The sequence below is a fragment of the Vulpes vulpes genome, chromosome 3, assembly GCF_048418805.1.
Source record: "Vulpes vulpes isolate BD-2025 chromosome 3, VulVul3, whole genome shotgun sequence".
Lineage (NCBI taxonomy): Eukaryota > Metazoa > Chordata > Mammalia > Carnivora > Canidae > Vulpes > Vulpes vulpes.
The window spans coordinates 53,600,042-53,612,086 of NC_132782.1; the positions used below are offsets into that span (position 1 = coordinate 53,600,042).

At 45.2% G+C, this 12,045-nt stretch overlaps 1 protein-coding gene and 1 long non-coding RNA gene across 4 annotated transcripts in view; one reads left to right on the forward strand and one right to left on the reverse strand.

Annotated features, from left to right (window-relative positions):
* On the reverse strand, positions 1-9,207 carry LOC140598219 (uncharacterized). The gene is made up of 2 exons (XR_012000424.1): positions 8,864-9,207; positions 1-2,833 (listed from the first exon to the last, which is right to left on the reverse strand). It is a non-coding gene; the product is annotated as an uncharacterized lncRNA (long non-coding RNA).
* Positions 6,138-12,045, forward strand: part of BCL6 (BCL6 transcription repressor) — a 26,737-nt gene continuing 20,829 nt past the window's right edge. Inside the window, exon 1 of one of the 3 annotated variants that reach the window (XM_072752469.1) lies at positions 6,138-6,217. The gene's annotated coding sequence lies outside the window, so the exon portion shown is untranslated. Of the gene's footprint in view, positions 6,218-9,275; positions 9,368-9,429; positions 9,560-12,045 lie in introns of those variants that run through there. The other 2 variants (XM_072752470.1, XM_026007353.2) reach the window with 2 other exon arrangements.

Consider the following 12,045-nt stretch of genomic DNA (forward strand, 5'->3'; position numbering starts at 1 on the left):
TTACCTTAAGACAGCCAAAAAAGTTTTCATTTATTATGTACTCTTGTTTATATCCAGTCTATTTTCTATGAAGAATATTTTTAAACATGGTTATGTATAAGCCACACACACACACACACACACACACACATCCTACTTCTTTTCACTTTATCTGTTACCATAAGTATTTTCTAATTCCAATTTTTAAAAATTAGCCAGATTATACTTCATCATTCTCCATCCAGCCCCGTTTCCCTCAAATCAGTTGGGACATGGAGGTTGTGCGATTTTTTTTGTTGTTAGATATAACACTTAGATACCTATATTCATTCAGAGATTTTCCTCCTGTATATTTGAATGTATGCACCTCAAAGATGGGTTCCTAGAAGTAGAATTACTGACTCAAAGGGCTGACTGTTTGTGATTTTTGAGATATGTGACCAAATGGATCACTGAAAGAGTCATGCTAACAAAAATGTAACAAGACAGGATTCAATCTCACTGCATTTCACTAAGAATTATTTCAATGTCGGCCTCCATGGTGAACATAAGTATTGGTCCAAAGATTTTATAACCACTTGGCAGAGAGGTTGATCGATGTGGGAAAAGACAGAGAAAAAAAAGGAAGAGACACTTAAAACTCAAGTACAGCATAGAAACTAGACACCATTGGTAACTGACAACCGGTTAGAAATCAATGAGGCATTCCTGAAGTAATGTACGTCAATGTAGTAGCAGCCTTCAGCTTACTAAAGTGGGTACAACAGCTAAATAAGTGATTCAGTGATTCAAGTGATTCATCCTGGACTAGTTGGCAGCAATCAACTCTACCACTAATTTTTGGGGTGGTCTTTGTAAACCATTTCCCTCTCTGGACTTAACTGTAGAACTAATAGATTGAAGGCTGAGGAGAGTTTATAGTGTCAGATCCAGATGATGGAAGGCAAATTCACAGAGGCGTGGGGTCCAGTCAGCTGCTTTTATCTAGACACACAGAGTTAGAACTCTGATGATATCCATAGTTCTATCAGAGCTGTATAATGAAATAGCAGACATTCAGGGAAGCTCTTAGGGCTCCCCCAACCTCAGTTATGAATCCTCAAATTCTGTATGTCCCATACGGACTGATGGCAAAGATTTTTCAGGGCCTTGTATCCATAAAGAATCTCCGCTGAACAATGTTGAATAAGTGGACCAATGAGGTGGCTTGAGTCATCTACCACTATAATGCCATTTGGCCTTTGATGACTCTCTAGTGGTCTCCAGACAGTTCTCTAGCCAGATGATGACTTACAGAAATTAGCTAAATTGCTTCCAATTTAGTAGACTAAAAGAATAAAGGTAGGTTCCCTCATTTTCCAGACTCTGTTTTGGGGGCAGGACCTCTCAGATATCAAGAGAAGCCTGGGTCACTTTTTGGAGGCTTCTCGTATGGAGGAAGGAAATGGAGAAGAGAGAAAGAGATTATATGTGTGTGTGTATGTGTGTATTTGTAGATCTTTAACATTAAAAAATGAGAAGATAGTACAGAGAACAATCCTGTATACAGTTTCCCCCATTAGTAGCATTTCACCTTAGTATGGGACATTTGTAAAGACTGATGAAACAACATTGACACAACATTATTAACTAAAGTCCATCATGTATTCATATTCGTTTAGATTTACTTACTTTTTTTTTGGCTAAACACTACTTTACATTAAGTTATCAAGTCTTCTTGAGTTACTCTTGGCTGTGGCAGCTCATCAGACTTTCCTTGTTTTTGATAACCTTGACGGTTTTGAGTAGTTCTGGTCAAGCATTTTGTAGGATGCCCCTCTACTAGGGTGTGTCTAATGTTTTTCTCAGAAACAGACTGAGGTATGGGAGGAAGACTACAGAGGTAAAGAATGATTTCACCACCTTATATCAAAGGTACATACAATCAACATGGTTTATCATCATTTGTTTGTTTGTTTCTTTGTTTTTGGTTTATCATTGTTGATGTTGACCTTGATATTATGGCTGATGTAGTGTTAGTCTGGTTTCTCCATGTAAAATTACCTCCCCACTCCCCTTCCCATACCACACTCTTTAGAAAGAAGTCACTTTGCCCAGCTCACACTTAAGGAGAAGAGAATTATACTCTCCCTCCTTCAGGGGAGAGTAGCTACATAGATTATTTGGAATTCTTCTGCATGAGAAATTTCTCTTCTCTTCCATTTATTAATTTTTTCCCATAATTTATTTTCATCTGTGTAAACTTGTTGCGGTTTATTTTATACTTTTGGTTATAATCGAATATTAGTCTATATTGTTGCTCAAATTTGTAGCTTTGACCATTGGGAGCTCTTCAGGTAGCCCTAGTATCTCTGAAATATCCCCCCCGGTCAATGTAGGGATCTTTTGTGTATTTGTTTGGTTTCTTTTCTTCTTCTTCTCCTCCTCCTCCTTCTTCTTTTTAGCAAATCCTTCTTTTACGGTATAATCTGGGCACTAGGTGTGTTCATTGCTACTATGGTATCGTTGCTTCTAGGCCAAATATATTTAAAACTTTACATTTTAAATAGCAACATACACACAATTACAATAAAATTGCATGATTCATAAGATAATTCTAGATTCAGTAACTATGAAATCATAGCACTGTGGGAGAGTGTGAGGGCTTCTACATTAGGTCCTACGGTGGGTACTGCACACAAAGCTTGTGTGTGAAGGTCTTGTTTCCATCCTGTCCGTGTACCATTAAGACTGAAGCAGAACCTCAGTGGAGAGCAAATCAAAAGTCCAAATTTGAAGTCTTCTCTGAATATAAGGCCACAGCAAATGGCTCTTTTGCAGGGCTGCCCATCCTATCTCCTCTTTCCATGATAAGCTATGGAAAAAACAAACAAACAGTGGATTTAGAACCAGGGCATCAGAATTCTAGATCTGACTCTGTTAGGGATTCAGAGGATGTGCCAAATGCCTTCTGTCTGGGCCTCAGTTTTCAATGCTATAACATCCGTAGCGTTGGATTGGATTGTTGCTAAGGACCCCTCGGTTCTAGCACATTATAGTGCAGTAGTTTTACACTGAGAGTGTAATTGACTCCACGTCTGCTGGTACGTGGGCAGCAATATCCCAGAGGGTCTAAGCCAAAGGAGAAATGGTGGTGGTAGGGAGGTCTCTGCTAATAAATAGGAGCTGTTTTATTACTTCCTGAGGATGCTGAGGTCTGTTAAAGACCTTATTTCATCTAGATAATCAGGTCTGAGAAACTTTAGACCTTTTGCTTTAAAAGAATGAAGATCAAAAAAGTATAGGAAATACTGATTGAAAGTATCTCTTTTATTGCCTTTAAGTTTGTTCTGGAAGATCAAGGCTTTTCTTCTTCTTTTTTTTTTTTTTAAGGGCAAACTCCTCATCTGTTATTTCCTCTAACTTCAAATAATTACCTTTAAGGCAGTGATGGCTGAACTACCTCTGAGTTTCTTACTAGGAATCTCTCTCTAGGTTTTTTTTTTTTTTTTTCTTTCCTTCCTTCTTGTGTGTGTGTGTGTGTGTGTGTGTGTGTGTGAATCTTATGACATATTTTTCACATCCACATGGGGCCCAGTGGCTTAAAGACTGCCCAGTTTACAAGTGTCATCTCCTTCCTATCATTGACTGGGACAGTTTCCAAAAACAAACAGAAGGAAGAAAAAAAAAAAAAAAGAAGAAGAACGATAGTGCTGAAAAGACACTTGGGAACTGTCACAACTGATTATGAATGCTAGAGATCCAAGGTACAAGGTCTTAGAACCTGTCTCCTCCAACTCAATGTTAAAAATCTTCAATTGGTTTTTGGACCTACTCAGCATAACCCCAGACTTTGGTCTACAATTGGTTAAAAATTGATAGAGGTGAGGATTCTGGGACTGCTGTCTTTATTTAGTTTAAATTTTAACCCCTTCCCCCATCCCAGGTACACATACAGATCCAGCTCCTGTCCATCCCTCCCATCTTAAAGTTATGTAAAATATGTATTTGGATATAAAAGTATAGAATTTAGGACAGATAAACATCATGTAAATCATCGGGGTTATTTCTTCACACGGCGGAGGAAACTGAGTCCTGACAAGTGGTTTTGCTCCAGGTTCCAAAAGGGAGTTCCAGGCAGAACTGTAATTAGAAGCCAAGGGTTTTTTGGCAACAAATCCAGGTTTGGTTTTTTTTTTTTTTTTTTTTCTTCCTACCTCACACCATGCCCCTGCAGAGTTACGTGTTTGTGTGTGTGTGTGTTTGTGTGTGCGTGTGTACATGTTACATAGACACTGATATGTAGCAAACATGCGCCAAGCATCTGTAGTCTGACCTCAGGGAACAGTGTAATGACTCGAATTTCAGGCAGCTGAAAGGTTTCTGCGGGTGGAGGTTGAAATAAACAAGAAAAGCCACTGTGGAGATGTGAATGGAAAAGTACCAGGCCCCAAGCACTCCCTCCCTCCGCACATTCTTCCGCTCTCCGGCTCTGCCTGCCATCCAGCCGGCTTCACATAGGCTTCTGCATGGTCAGGTGTACAGAGGGCGGTGTGGAGAAGAAGAGAAAAAAAAAAAAAATGCAGGCACAACACGCAAATCAAGTTTTTCCACTTCTAGCCTTAGGTAGTAAAGACAGCTAAGTACCGGCAGGCAGGCAGCCGCAGGGAGGGTGGGCCAGCTACCCAGAGTTTACAAACACTCCAGTGCTTTCCTCTCTTCATCCCTTCCTGGTCCAGCTGCTACTTTCCTTCATGCTAGAGTTTCATAGGAAGTGAAAACCCTGCTGTTCAAAACAGTGATCCAATGCAATAAACAAATGATTAGGTGCCCCCCTCATCACTTCTCTATTTTAAGCTCCTGATATTTATTTCCATTTAAAAAAAAAAAGTGAGAAAAGTGTGGAAAATCAGTGTTTGGGGCAGGGAGGGGGTACTCTGAGCTAGGCTGAAAAGGTTTCTAAAGAAAAAAAAAAGTCTCAGAATAAAACAGGCTGAAAGCAGGCAGCATATGGATCAAAATTAAACGTTGACACTTCTTTTTCAGAAGGTAGTAGCTGGAAATCATCTTCTGGTTTTTCTTTTACGGTCTCAAAACTTTCTGCTCGATTTCTCTAAAATATACCAAGAAAACTCTTTTCTTTCTCCAAGGATGATACAGGGAGCTTGTTTACAAAAACTCTAAGTGAAGGATTTGAGAGAAAAGGAATAAGTAAAATTGTAGACAGCAGGTAGACAGCATCTCCCACACCCATCACAAGCTGTGTCGAGGACCGCAGCACAGGTGACAAACCTAAGCAAACCGAAATGTCCATCAAAACTCAGTAGTAACATTATGACTTGGGAGTTCGTTCTGAGAACGAATTTACAGTTTCCGAGGAACCCAAAGCAGCCTTGCTTTCCTCAATTCTGCCGGGAAACAGGACACCCTCCTCCAAAGCCAGGTAGTCAGATGGCCTTCATTCTCTCAAATGACGCTGGACCATCAAATGCAGATCCATTTTGTTGCGTCCAGGGTCACACAGGCCTCTGGTGAGGGCCAGCCTGTCCTCTTGATGAGGGAAGCGTGGGGGTGTTGAGTGATTGATCTGCAAGGTTCCTTCCCAGTCTAAAATCCATAATCCTGAGAAGTGATGACTTAAAAGATCTACCAACTTTCAGGGGTTCCTGGCAGGTAAAACTGACTTCCCGTTTGGAGCCCCCTTAAAAAGAGGGCAAGACGGTATTTATTCCAAGGATAGCTTCCTTTTCAGCTATGACTGAATTTTGGGGAACTGGATGCAAAATCCGTTCCTTTCCTTAAATAGATGTAATATTAGGACCAGGCTATTTTATTCGTAACAAAGCTTATATTTACCCCACAGCTGCGATCAGGAACCTATTACTATGCCCAGTCCACTGGGCAAAGGGGCTGGCCTGGTCTTCCACTCTGAGTATTAATAGCCAGGGACAATTAAATCATAGGACTGGTTGACACACAGTCCCTCCAAGTCTACAGGAATCGCTCATAAGACCCCAGACATGGAATCTCTCTTTAGAGCTTCTTAAGCATGATTTAAAAGAATTTGAATATATTCAAGTCAATCCTTCCTTTAATCCTATAACATAGCACTGCTGGAGTGAGGGAGCCCACACAGTGATGCCAACTGGCTACTGATGGGGAGAGATCAAGAATGAGAGAAAGAAGGACAATCTGGAAGAAATGCAACTGGCATAAAATTTGACAGTTACGCTCCTAGGATTTGAAAAGAGATTGAGAGGTGGGTGCACAATTTTCCTCACTGTTCATTCAGTAGAGAGAAGGGGATCTACCTAAAGTAAGTCTCTATCTTCACAATATTTTCAATATTGTTTTTCTTTTAACGGTGTCCTTCTGATTAATTTCTTTCAATGTAAACACTGATTTGGCAAAACAAAAACAAAAACAAAACCAACGGGTCGGTCGTAGAAATGTGGGACTCTGGCACTCGGGCCCAGAAATAATGTGCTGAGAAGGTCTGAGGTCCCCGGTGGTGGGGTTAATTACCTATAAAGCAGGCCTGGTGGGTTTTCCCTCCAAGGGCTCCCTGCAAAGAATTTAAAAGGGCTGAGGTACAAGAAGGGCGAATTCCTTCCCATCCCCCCTTCTGGCTGGTTCTACTGCCAGTGGGAGCAGATTTCCCTCTGCTCTGCAGCGCCCCCATGGGGCTAATATTGGAGTGGCAAAGAGAACGCAGGAGGGACAAACTGCTCAAGGTTGGGGTAGGGGCTGACGGAAGGGGACCAAAGAGGCAGGATGCCAACTCTGATTAGAAAAGTGACCAAAGACCATAAAAGTAATTTCCATTGTACGATCATTAACAGGGCAGAGCCATACATTTCACGTTCCAAACCATATAGAGATACACCTGAGAAGCCTTCCAGTCCTTACTGCTCTCAAAGGCAGAAAAAACATCGCACCTATAAATGCACAGAGAAAATCGCTTCAGCAAAATCGGGGTATCATTTTGAATCCAGTGGAGTTCATTTAAAACTCTAAAAAGGAAGGGGAAGGAGACAATAAAAAAGCAGATAGTCCGCCTTCTGGCAGAATGAATCTGCACTTGACAATATCATGTGTCTTTGGGGGTAAAATGTTCATTTCAACAACAGTGACAGGATTAGGCCTATGTATATTTTTCAAAAAATCCTTTACAAGACAGGCTTTTCTGCAGAGGCTGCAGTAATCCATCTGTCAATAAGTATTAAAATATTCAGATTTCATAGGAACAGACACTTACGCATATTTCCTAAGCTCCCAGACCTGGTGGAAAATAATCAACCCCTTTGGACCTCTCCCCGTTCTAAAATTCCCAACACAGACTTTTAAAGGGGGGGCAGGGAGGGAGTGCACTGACAACAACACTTTCAGCCACAGATCTGAACTTCTTCCGGACTTTTCCCGGGGAAAGAGATCCCAAATATCCCAGGATACGGCCCGCAGCAATCTCTTCACAGCTCTGCTCACTTCCCATTAATAAACCCAAATTCGAGATTGGGAAAGGTAGATTGTTCTGGGACGTTATCTTTTTTTTTTTTTTTTGGAAATTAACATATGCAGAAATTTTGTGGAACCTTTAAGAACTCATCTGTAATTTAATGAGTCGCCTCAAGGACTCTCCTAGCCAAGGCTCAGAACAGCCTGACCTTTGAGAGCTGCTTCTGGGTCCAAACATTTTGGGTTAATTCTTGAGGAATCTGAAATATTATTTTCCCCTCACACCCTTCTTTTAAGAGAGACACATAAAAGAAACAAGAGTCTCCCTCATTCGGGGATGAGTAGGAGGGGAAAAAACCCCAACCAACATTTAAATAGGGAAACTGGCAGTTCTGAATAAACAAACCGAGGCCCACAGTGAAATGATTCTGCACTGCATTTGCCTTTAAAAAGAAAGGGAAAAAAGAAAAGAAAGAAAGATCTCCCCCCCCCCCCTTCTCCTCCTCCTCCTCCTCCCAAGTGAGCTCCGAGGCTCAGAAGCCTGTGCTGCGTGCGGAGCGCGGTAGTTGTAGCACAGGCTGTTCTAAATACACGCAGTATCTGTGATACTGGCACGCAGGCCTTTAGAATTCCCTCCGGCTCATCTCTTAAACACAGACAGAAGAGATTTTTTACCACGACCTTGAAGCCAGCGGGGGGGGGGGGGGGGGGAGCGCGGAGGATCAAGCCCTTTCAGAAAAAAAGCAAAACACAAACATGCATCTGGCTCAGATAATTTTGTAGCACACACGCGTCCACACACCCAGAGACACACACGTTTCTTTTCAACAAGAAATTTCCTAACAGTCAACAATAACAGAAAGAGTAAAACCCACCACTTGCTGTCCTGGAAAGAAACAAACCAAACCAAAACAGATCCTTTGAACACGTCCCTCAAGTGCAGGAGAGCCTCCTCTCCGTTCAAAGTCCAAGGGGAAGAAGAAAATCGCACACTGCCCCCCCCCCCACCTCCACCCCCCAAAAAGTGGGGGATGGGATTGTTCCACGCGATCAAAAATCGAAGCTGTTTTCAATCGTATCAATATGAAAACAACACCTCTTCTCTCAAAACGCTGGAGACATTAGAGAGGGATAGAACAACAACAAAAAACAAAACAAAACAAAACAAAACAAAACAAAAAACCCAAAACAAGAAAAACCACACACACAACAAAACCCAACCGATGCGGGATCCTACTATTTACGTAACACCACAAACTTGCAAAAGGCAAAAATCAGAAGCAAAAAAAAAAAAAAAAAAAAAAAAAAAGAGAGAGAGAGAGAGAAATCCGAAAATCATCAAAATACAACCAGAAAAAAAAAAAAAAATCCCAAGCCACCACATCAACAAGGAAACAAAACAAAACAAAACCCCAAACCGTCCCAAATAAAATAAAGCAAATGAACGCACCGAAAACTGCTTGGCAAATATTTTTCTCGTGGTGCCTAATATTCTAGCTGGAAAGAGCTGTGGGGTTTATTGTTTTTTTTTTTTTTCTTTTTTTTTTTTTTCTCCCCCCTCTTACTCGCCTCTAAAGCTACTATATATAACAGACTTTTTCCAACGGGCCGAACCTCTTCGCTCCCTTTTGTGTGTTTAGCTCGAGGAGCGGAGTTTATGGGTGAGAGAGGAGGAAGGCGCCCCAGACCCCGGGAAAGCAGAGCGCACTCCCCCTCTTATGTCACCGAATAGCAAATTAGTTCTCAGAATTCCAGAGGCCGAGCTTTGCTACAGCGAAGACGCCGACGTCACAGAGGGGGCGCCCACGTGACGCTGGCGGAGCGGGCCGTACCACCGCGCGCGGCCCGGGGAGGGGGGGCGGCCGCCTGCGCCCTCGGGCCGCCGGCCGGAACCTCCAGATCCGAGGCGCCCCGCCGCCCGGGACCGCGACGTCGCCCGGGAACTGCGAAAACGGTGCGGCTTGGAGGGCTTTCCGCGGGCCGGGGGGGCCGCAAGTCCCGGGGAGCTGACACCGAGTCCTCCCCTGCCGCGCAGCAGTGGTAAAGTCCGCAGCTCAAATTCCGAGAATTGAGCTCTGTTGATTCTTAGAACTGGGGTTCTTAGAAGTGGTGATGCAAGAAGTTTCTAGGAAAGGCCGGACACCAGGTGATTATTGCTGTTGCTGCTGCCGCTGCTGCCGCTGCCGCCGCCGTCGCTGGTGCCGCTGGTGCCGCTGCCGCCGCCGCTGCTCATGATCATTATTTTACCTTTTAATTCTTTTTTTTTTTTTTCCGCTCTTGCCAAATGCTTTGGCTCCAAGTTTCCTATGTGTATCTATTGATATAAATGTATATATTTATTTATTCTCGCTGTCAGGTGTTAAAATAAATGCCGAAGATTAGTCCCACGTCTCTCCCACTCTAGGATCTAGATTTTTATATATTTATTATTATTTTTATTATTCTTGTTGTCTTTGAAGTGAATCGGCCGGTTTGGGGAGGCTTTTTGCCACCCTCCCTGGTGTTGTTTTGGTTTTGGAAGAGGAGGTGGAGGAGAGGAAGGAGGGGAGTTAGGGGGCGGCCGGAGCCGAGGGGACGAGACAGAGCTCGGGGGTGCTGCGGGCCGGGCTGGGGCTGTCTGGCCCCAGACGGCGGAGAGGACGCGCGCTCGCGCTCGCGCTCTGGCTGCTGCTGCTTGCGTACGGCTTGTGATCTCGCTGGATTCGGGCGGCTGTGCTTTTTTTTTTTTTTTTTTCCTCCCCTCTCCCCTCTTTTCTCGCTTGCAAACTGCCTTCCTCGCTCCCTCGCTCCTGCCTCCCCGAGCCGCCCGCCCTCCCTCCCTCCTCTCCCCCTCGCCTCTCCTTCCTTCTCCTCTCGCGTCCTCCTGGCTGACTCCGGGAGGCCGGGGAGGGAGGCTGCCCCGCTCGCTCGCTCGCTCGCTCGCCCCGCTGGCTCCCTTCCACCGGCCTCGCTCCTCTCGATTCCCTGCCTCCGAGCCGAGATTTGGGAGGAAAAATGCAAGCGAACTCCTCGGGTTTTGTTTTCCTCCACAACCCCCCCCCCTCCCTTCTCCTCCCCAGAAGCCCAGTTGAAGTATCGTTTCTACTATTTCCTTTTAGAGCCGCGATCTTCCTAACGAGATCCGAGTGTTTTGGTGTCCCCTTACCCTGCGTTTTGGGGGAGGTTTAGCTTGCCTGGGGGGGGGGGCGGGGATGTTGAATACTTTGAAAAATTATTCTTTCTTGGTTGCAGTCGAGGGAGTCGGGAGCCCCGCGCGCTGCGTCTCCCCATCCTGGGGAGAGAGACTGGTGGCGGGACAGGGATTTGGGGGTGGGGGGGGGGGCAAAGGGGTGCGCGTTTGCACCTGCGGTGCGGTTGAGCGTGCGGGGACTCCCGAGCCTCCGCAGGACGGCCCAGCCGAGCGGGAAGGTGGCGGGATTTGTGGCGGTCGCGGTGTTTGTGCTTTGGGCGCTGCGTGACTCGGTGTTAGCTCCCAATGGCTGTTCCCCCGCCTCTCCTAAATTTTGTTTTATTTCTTCCCATGGTGCGAGCTTTGTAAAAAGGACGACCGCAAGCCGGAGGGAGAGTAGCCGACGTCAGGCTTCAGCTTCCCGAGGTCCTTGCACCGGGCGAGGGGAGAGACAAACAGCCCCAGCCCGCGTTCCTACGTGCAAGACCCGGAGGAGAGGAGGGCGCTCTGCGGCCCCGGTGGGGGGCCGGCGCGGGCGGAGGGGCGAGGGCGCGAGAGGGAGATCTTTGTGAGTGATTTTGCAAAAACGGATTGCGAGGTTGGTTGGATTTGCAACCTGTGGCTCTCCTCGAGGGAGTAAGGAAGGGGGAAGGCGGCGGCGGCGGCGGCCCGGGGCGGGAGCGGGTGGGGAGTTGGAGCCTCGGAAATGGGGCGCGCTCTGGGGCAGCGGGTGCCAGGGGCCACCCCGCTGCGGGATGTAGTGACCGTGGCCGGCGTCTTGGGAACTGCGGGTTGCGTTGCCTTTATGATGCCGTGTTATTGGAACTCTGGCGGAAAAAAAAAAAATGGAGCTAGTGTTACAATGAGTTGTAAAGCTCCCCCATGGAAAACAAAAACACAACTCAATCGATGAAAAAAAAAGAATTGAAAAAGACCCCTTTGATGGGGCACCCCTTTTTTGCAATGGGTAAGAGTCGGTGGTGGGGGTCCAGCAGATGAACAGGGAGAAAGACCCCAAATAGGGTAACTGGAAGTCAGGCTCTGGCACTGGGTCCCTGACCCCCGCAGGGAGCTGGTCATCTCTCCCCCACCTCACCAGCACCACCAGCCACAGGAAACTGATTTTTTTTTTTCTTCCATTCAGTATATAGTTTCCAAGAGGAAAATCTTGTAACTCTTTACTTTTTTTTTTTTTTTTTTGAGTAAAGTGAGTATCAATAGATGCTTTTTTTTTTCCCCTATCAAAAAAAAAAAAAAAAAAAAAAACTGGGGCAGGAGAGAGGGAACCAGGGAAAGGGCTGTTTAGAAATACAGTTTGTGGCTCTGAGCGATGCCACCGGCTTCCTCTACAGAGACAGCCAGTTTCCCTTTTTCTTTGCAAGGTGTGTGTGGTTTTAATAAATAACTTTAAAAAAAATAAGAAGGGGGCCGACAAGATCTGTCAGGAGACAGGTATCTATTTT